General features: G+C 38.2%; 1 non-coding gene across 1 annotated transcript; it reads left to right on the top strand.

Annotated features, from left to right (window-relative positions):
• The first annotated feature begins 2,387 nt into the window (after window positions 1-2,387).
• On the top strand, window positions 2,388-2,460 carry Trnar-ccg (transfer RNA arginine (anticodon CCG)). The gene has a single exon. It is a non-coding gene; the product is annotated as a tRNA-Arg (tRNA).
• The last annotated feature ends 5,169 nt before the right edge of the window (window positions 2,461-7,629 follow it).

The raw sequence follows: 7,629 nt of genomic DNA, 5'->3' as shown, positions 1-7,629 counted from the left end.
GTGTGTGTGTGTGTGTGTGTGTGTGTGTGTGTGTGTGTGTGTGTGTGTGTGTGTGTGTGTGTGTGTGTGTGTGTGTGTGTGTGTGTGTGTGTGTGTGTGTGTGTGTGTGTGTGTGTGTGTGTGTGTGTGTGTGTGTGTGTGTGTGTGTGTGTGTGTGTGTGTGTGTGTGTGTGTGTGTGTGTGTGTGTGTGTGTGTGTGTGTGTGTGTGTGTGTGTGTGTGTGTGTGTGTGTGTGTGTGTGTGTGTGTGTGTGTGTGTGTGTGTGTGTGTGTGTGTGTGTGTGTGTGTGTGTGTGTGTGTGTGTGTGTGTGTGTGTGTGTGTGTGTGTGTGTGTGTGTGTGTGTGTGTGTGTGTGTGTGTGTGTGTGTGTGTGTGTGTGTGTGTGTGTGTGTGTGTGTGTGTGTGTGTGTGTGTGTGTGTGTGTGTGTGTGTGTGTGTGTGTGTGTGTGTGTGTGTGTGTGTGTGTGTGTGTGTGTGTGTGTGTGTGTGTGTGTGTGTGTGTGTGTGTGTGTGTGTGTGTGTGTGTGTGTGTGTGTGTGTGTGTGTGTGTGTGTGTGTGTGTGTGTGTGTGTGTGTGTGTGTGTGTGTGTGTGTGTGTGTGTGTGTGTGTGTGTGTGTGTGTGTGTGTGTGTGTGTGTGTGTGTGTGTGTGTGTGTGTGTGTGTGTGTGTGTGTGTGTGTGTGTGTGTGTGTGTGTGTGTGTGTGTGTGTGTGTGTGTGTGTGTGTGTGTGTGTGTGTGTGTGTGTGTGTGTGTGTGTGTGTGTGTGTGTGTGTGTGTGTGTGTGTGTGTGTGTGTGTGTGTGTGTGTGTGTGTGTGTGTGTGTGTGTGTGTGTGTGTGTGTGTGTGTGTGTGTGTGTGTGTGTGTGTGTGTGTGTGTGTGTGTGTGTGTGTGTGTGTGTGTGTGTGTGTGTGTGTGTGTGTGTGTGTGTGTGTGTGTGTGTGTGTGTGTGTGTGTGTGTGTGTGTGTGTGTGTGTGTGTGTGTGTGTGTGTGTGTGTGTGTGTGTGTGTGTGTGTGTGTGTGTGTGTGTGTGTGTGTGTGTGTGTGTGTGTGTGTGTGTGTGTGTGTGTGTGTGTGTGTGTGTGTGTGTGTGTGTGTGTGTGTGTGTGTGTGTGTGTGTGTGTGTGTAAAAGTCTGAGGAAGTTACAGACGGCCAAAAAAACGGCCAGGTAGCTGAAACAATAATGTAACTTAACAGAAAGATACGGTAATAAAAAAATAAAACGTATATATATATATATATATATATATATATATATATATATATATATATATATATATATATATATATATATATATATATATAATGCATTACATATCATCTTCACCGGTTAAAAAAATCTGACTGATGCAAATTGTAAAAATATTTTGAAATTTCCAGGATTTGAACTTGGAATCTTTCGAGGCGGAGACGAACGCGTTATCTTTAACGCTACAAGTCATACACGGTTGCGTGGTTCATCAGATTCGTTTATCGGTAAATATATTTAGTACTTTGTAAAACATTACCGTCCTCCCAAGATTCAAACCTAGAATCTTCTGATCCAGAGTCAGATGCGTTGTCCATTATGCTACTAATCCTGTACGTTTCCGTATCTTATAAGATTCTTTTATCGGTGAATATATTTAGTGCTATGCAAAAAAATATTATAAACTTGCCAGGATTCATACCTGGAATCTTCTGATCCGGAGTTAGATCTATGTAGCCACAAGCTCTGTACGTTCCTGCGTCTTATCAGATTAGTTAATCGGTAAATATTTTTAGTGCCTTATAAAAATATTTCGAACTTGCCAGGATTTGAATATCTTCTGATCTATATTTAGACAATTTATCTATAACGTCACAAGTCGCATGCGTTTATATTAACTATTAGGTTCTTTAATCGATGAAGATATTTAATACATTAAAAATTATTATAGGATTTGTGGCGCAGGATATGTCGCGTCTGACTACGAATCAGAAGATCCAGATTCGAATTTTGGCGATCTCTAAATACTTTTTCTATGCGCTAAGTATGTTTCTCGATGAAAAAAAAACGTATGGAACTTGTAGCTCAATAGATAACAAGTCTGACTACAGATCAGAAAATCCTGGCTAGTTCATAATATTTTACAAAGCACTAAATATATTTACCAATTAAAAGAACTTTATAGTTTAGTAAAACAAATCGGACTTGTGGCACAAAGAATATATAGTGTGTGTACGGATCAGAAAATTCCCTGTTCGAATCCTGGCCGTTCGTAATATTTTTTCTAAGCCCTGAATATCTTCTAATAAGAAACGAATGCGATATACAGGAAATGGAACTTGGAAAATGCATAATATTTTTAAAAAGCAATGAATATATTTACGGATTACAAAGTCTGATAAGCTGCTAGAACATGTAGGACTTGTGGCGCAATGGATAACGCGTCTGACTCCGGATCAGAAGATTCCAGGTTCGAATCCTGGCAAGTTCGTAGCGTTTTTACCAAGAACTAAATATATTTACCGATTAAAGAATCTGATTAAACACAAAATCGTATAGAACTTGTTGCACAATGGATTACGTGTCTAACTCCGAATCAGAAAATTCTTTTACGTTGGTGCAAAAAATGTCGTTTTTTGATGTTCAACTATATATATATATATATATATATATATATATATATATATATATATATATATATAAACGACATTATTTTTGCACCAACCTAATAGATTCAAATCCTGACAAGTTCATAAACTTTTTACAATGCACTAAATGTCTTTACCGATTAATTGATCGTTAGTAGAAATGCATGGGGCTTGTGACGCAATGAATAAATTGTCTCACTACCGATACCGATCAGTAAATTCCAGGTTCGAATCTTGACAAGTACGTGATGTTTTTTACACTGCAGTAAATATATTTACCAATTAAAAAATCTGATAAGTATAGAACATGTGGCGCAATAGATAACGTTCTTGACTCCGGATCAGAAAATTCCAGGTTTTAATTCTAGTAAGTTCGTAACATTTTTACTAAGCACCTAATATATTAAGCTAATAAAGAATATGTGGCGCATCTGACTCCGGAAAAGAAGTTTCCAAATTCGAATCCCGGAAAATTTTTAGTATTTTTACAATGCACTAAATATATTCACCGATTAAAATAACTTGATAGTTAGTAGCAAAGTATGGAACTTGTGGCGCAATGGCTAAATTGCCTGATTACAGCTCAGAAGATTCCATGTCCGAATGTTGGCAAATGCGTAATATTTTTACTAAACGCAAAATATATTTACCAATTAAATAATCTGATAAGATACATAAACGTATGGTATTTGAGGCGAAATGGATGACGAGTCTGACTCCAGATTAGAAGATTCCAGGTTCGTAGCTGTGAAAGTTCAAAATATTTTCACGTTGCACTAATATAGTCACTGATTAAAGCAATTAATAGTTATTAGAAACGCATTCTACTTCTAGTGCACCAGATAAATTGTCTAAATAAATAAATTGACTGCGGATCAAAAGACTGTGTTCGAATTCTGGCAAGTTCGAAATCTATACGCCTATAAATTTTTGTATTAATATTCATATTAAAAACGCTTTTTTGTTTCTATTGTTATTTATTTGATACCCACAAAAGCAAGATGTTACACAAGGTCGTTTTCAATGTGGGTGAAAACCAGTTCCCCAAAACGATTGACCAAGGACAAATTAACTTAAGTGTAGCATCAGAACAGATACTACACTTTGATCAAGCCAAGAAGGGCAAGAAAATTAATTATTTATTTTGTTTACTTGCCTCCCCACGAGGGCAGAGTAAGACATGAGGTCGGTTTTTAATGTGAGGAAAACCAGTTCCCAAAAAAGAGGTACTTTGTTTAGTAACAAAAATAAAAATGTATCAGTCATGAAGGATTTCTCCTTCATTAACCGAGACCCAAAAAGGTGTAGTGCAGCATCAGAACAGATACTACACTTTGATTTTGGCTCGAAGGAGAAACTATTGGTATTCATTTGCTTCGCTACGAAAGCAAAATGTGACACAAGGTCTTTTTAAATGTGGGTGAAAAAGAGCTCCACAAAAAAAGGCAAAAGGGGCACTCAGGTAGAGATCAAAAATAATAATTGTCTCAGTATAGAGGGTTTCCCTTCCATTGACCGAGAGAAATTATCTTAAGTGTAGCATCAGAACAGATACTAGATTTTTAGTTATATAGTTTTTATTCACTCTGAAAAGTTTTCACCCAAAACAGTGATAAACAAAAAATTAGGCATAAAGCCACTCAAAAATTAGGAAATGATTTTCTATGGTCATCCTTGTCACTGTAGCTTTGCTCGTCTATGCTTGATTCTAGCTAAAGTTCTCATTTACCCCAATACCTTGAGCACACCGGGGGTCGTCTTACCCAAGATTCCACAATCATATCGTGTGTGTTTTTTTGTTTTGTTTTTGTTTTTTTGTTTTTTTTATAAGCAATAAAAAAAAAAATTAAACATGACATTTTATAAAAAGTCGTTTTTTTTTTATTTTATTTCATTGGCTTGGGATGGGGAAAAAAGTAAAAAAAATATCATCAAAATGTTAGGAAGACCATCCCAACCCTCTCTAGGTAATAGAACGCCCACTGTTTTCCGGTTTGGTATTGGCCAAAAACAAACAAGCTCTCTATGTGGGGTTGAAATTCTAAGCAGGATCAAAGAAACTGGTGGGGGGTATGGGAAGTTTCTCCAAGATTGCTTATTGAGGTAGCAAGTGACGGAAAAGAAAGAATTGGGGTGTGGGTATCTTGGAGGTTTCCTATCGGGGATGGAGGGGGACATTCACTCAGTTAGCTAAGAACATTGTGTAAACGCTTGTTTTAGGGGACTGGAGTCCTGCAGAATCAGGACTCTGTGTACTACAAGCTTAGACGGGAAACATGAACTATAATTTGGCACCTCTACGCACGCACAGGCTCACTGCCTTTATCCATCTTTGGTCAAATGCCTCAGAGTATAATCTTTTCCTATCACATCTGATCTTTATCTTCTACTTGAAGAAGGGAACCAGATCCTGATCAGCAAAAGATTCAACCCCGCGCTTCTCTCGCACTCTTGAACTCTATATCACCATTCTGGCCACGACCAGGATCGCAAGATGCACCATTCTTCTGTCCCTGTCCTACGGCGGATTTGCGCTGTGGATGACGTAGGACACGGCATTACGAATATGCATGCTTAACGTAGTAGCTACTGGTTCATGTTTTAATTTTTAGCTTTGCAGCAAACAGGTCTTCAGAGTTCAGTCATTTACGACAGAAGAAAAAATAAATCGTAAGCTAAACACTTCGGTTTCGATTCTCAATGGTGGTGCACGAGTCATTTTTTTTTTACTTTTTAAATCATTACTGTATATTGGGTGCAATCATTCAACCACGGCAGTGGTTGAATATATGCTAAAGTCCGAAATTGAATGAATCGAGACACATTCAAACCCCCACCACTAATTCCGTTCGCAACCAAATTTCAAACAGGTTGTATAGTTGGATAGAACACCTCATTAGCTACATTTTGAAAAAAAAAATTTCGAAAATTGGTTCAGTAGAAAAAAAAGTTATAACAAAATATGTGGGTTCACAAACAGGAGAGTAAGTACATACATAAGTGACTAACGCTTTTTTTTATTTTGCATAACTTTTTTTGTATATAAATATTTTTTACTGCAATTTCGCCAATATGACATGTTAGCGTAACGGTTAGAGTACCGGGGGTTGGTGGAAAGATTTTAGGTTCAATCCCGTGTATCAGATTTTTTTATAATTAAAAAACCGAACGTTTTTTTAATAAATAATTTTTTTTAACTCTCCTTATGAAATAGATATGCGGTTTTCTTTTCCTAGATGGTTTAGATTTTCAATGCAGCACAGTACGGTTTGGGATCTTACCGTACTATTCTCCAATGCTTTAATAGCTGCCTGACTATCTGAAAGGATAGCTATTTCCTGTTGCTGAACCTCTTCCATGATCAGAACCTCAGATTCAAAAGCCTTAAACATGCGCTATCTCTCCTTCTTCTTCGGTTTTTGTCGTGATAATTACCGAATGTTAGAGCTGACTTGTCAGACTTAGGTCTGAGATCCTGCTCTTCGGTGAAGGCGGGGGTGGTGTTTGGTACCACATCCAATGGTGCCAGCTCATGACTGGTGTTTGGTGTTGTATCCGATGATACCTGTATGGTGAAGACTTCTGCCTGGAAGACCGTCCTCAGTTTACCAAGATAATAAGATTTTTGACAGGTGAGGTGGTTTGAGTATTCTATATAAACACTCGCACCAATCCTATCATTCATTTTAGATCCATCAGTATAGCATTTGATTACGTTGCTTTCCAGCTCTTTTTCGTAATCTCTTGCGCCTGTTCTGTCATAAACCATACATGTGAAATGCTTTTCAAATGATCTGGTGTTAGTCATAAGGTCACCCGGCACATGCAAGAGCGGTAGTTCCTTCCTAGCCTCATTACACAAATCCACGTGACTCTTTGTTTTTCCAGTAGTCCTAACAGATCTTGACCACCACAGACCCATGAGATCTATTCTATAGGATCCCCGTATCGCTTCTGCCTTCAGGAATTCTTTAATCGGAGGGATATTCAACAGCATCTCCAATGCTCCAGTAGGTGTGCTCGGATATGCTGAAGAAGTCATTAAACAAGCAAGTCTTTGTACCTTCTGGAGTTTCTTCCTCAAGTACAGTTTCTCTGTCCCGCGGATCCAGGAAACACATGCATACGACAAAATGGGACATACCATAGCAATGTATATCCACCTCATTACATGCGGGTTAACTGCCCAGGTTTTCCCCACAATTTGTTTGCATTGCATAAGGGATGCAGTCGCCTTGGAGGACATCTTTTCTATGTGGCTTTTCCTGGTTAGCTTACTGTCCAGGATTACCCCTAACAGCCTTGCCTCCTACGAAAGTTTCAATTTCTGTCCACTCAGAAAAAGGTCACTAAGTTGGCAATTCCTTTTATATGTAAACAAGACCATTTCTGTTTTACGGCTACTGAATTCTAGTTCATTTCGATTAGACCATTTATTAGGAATATTTAATGCCATTTTGACAATGCGTCTGACCAATGATGCTTTTGAACCCGCGACCAGCACTGCGATGTCATCAGCATCAGCCTGGGCATAAATATTCCTATTTTTAAACTCCTTTAAAAGAGGATTCAGCATACAGTTCCATAGTAAAGGTGATAAAATCCCACTTTGGGGGTTTCATTTAACTACTTCCCTTTTAACAGTTGCCCTCAGTAGTTCTACTTGAACTGTTCTGTGCCTCACCATATACTCAATCCATCGGATGAGTACTGGTGGCACATTGAGTTCTCGTAGCGACTTGAACATACTACTGAAGGGTATGTTGTCAAAAGCTCCAGCGATATCTAAAAAGACACCGAGTGCCATCTTATTTTTTGTTAGTTTACGCTCTATACAGATCACGAATTCATGAACCGCAGTCTCGGTAGAGACCCTGGCTCGGAACTACTGTGATTGAATGATAAATATTGCATAAATGTGTGTTTGAGAGCTAATTTTTTTTTTGACAATCATTAATAAATATTATAAATTTATATATTAATACAATAGCAATGCCTGAAAAAATCATGGA

Source organism: Euprymna scolopes, chromosome 10, assembly GCF_053919585.1.
Source record: "Euprymna scolopes isolate OS-2025 chromosome 10, ASM5391958v1, whole genome shotgun sequence".
Taxonomy (NCBI): Eukaryota; Metazoa; Mollusca; class Cephalopoda; order Sepiida; family Sepiolidae; genus Euprymna; species Euprymna scolopes.
The sequence above is the reverse complement of the archived record's forward strand: the minus strand, read 5'-3'. Positions and strand labels throughout refer to the sequence as shown.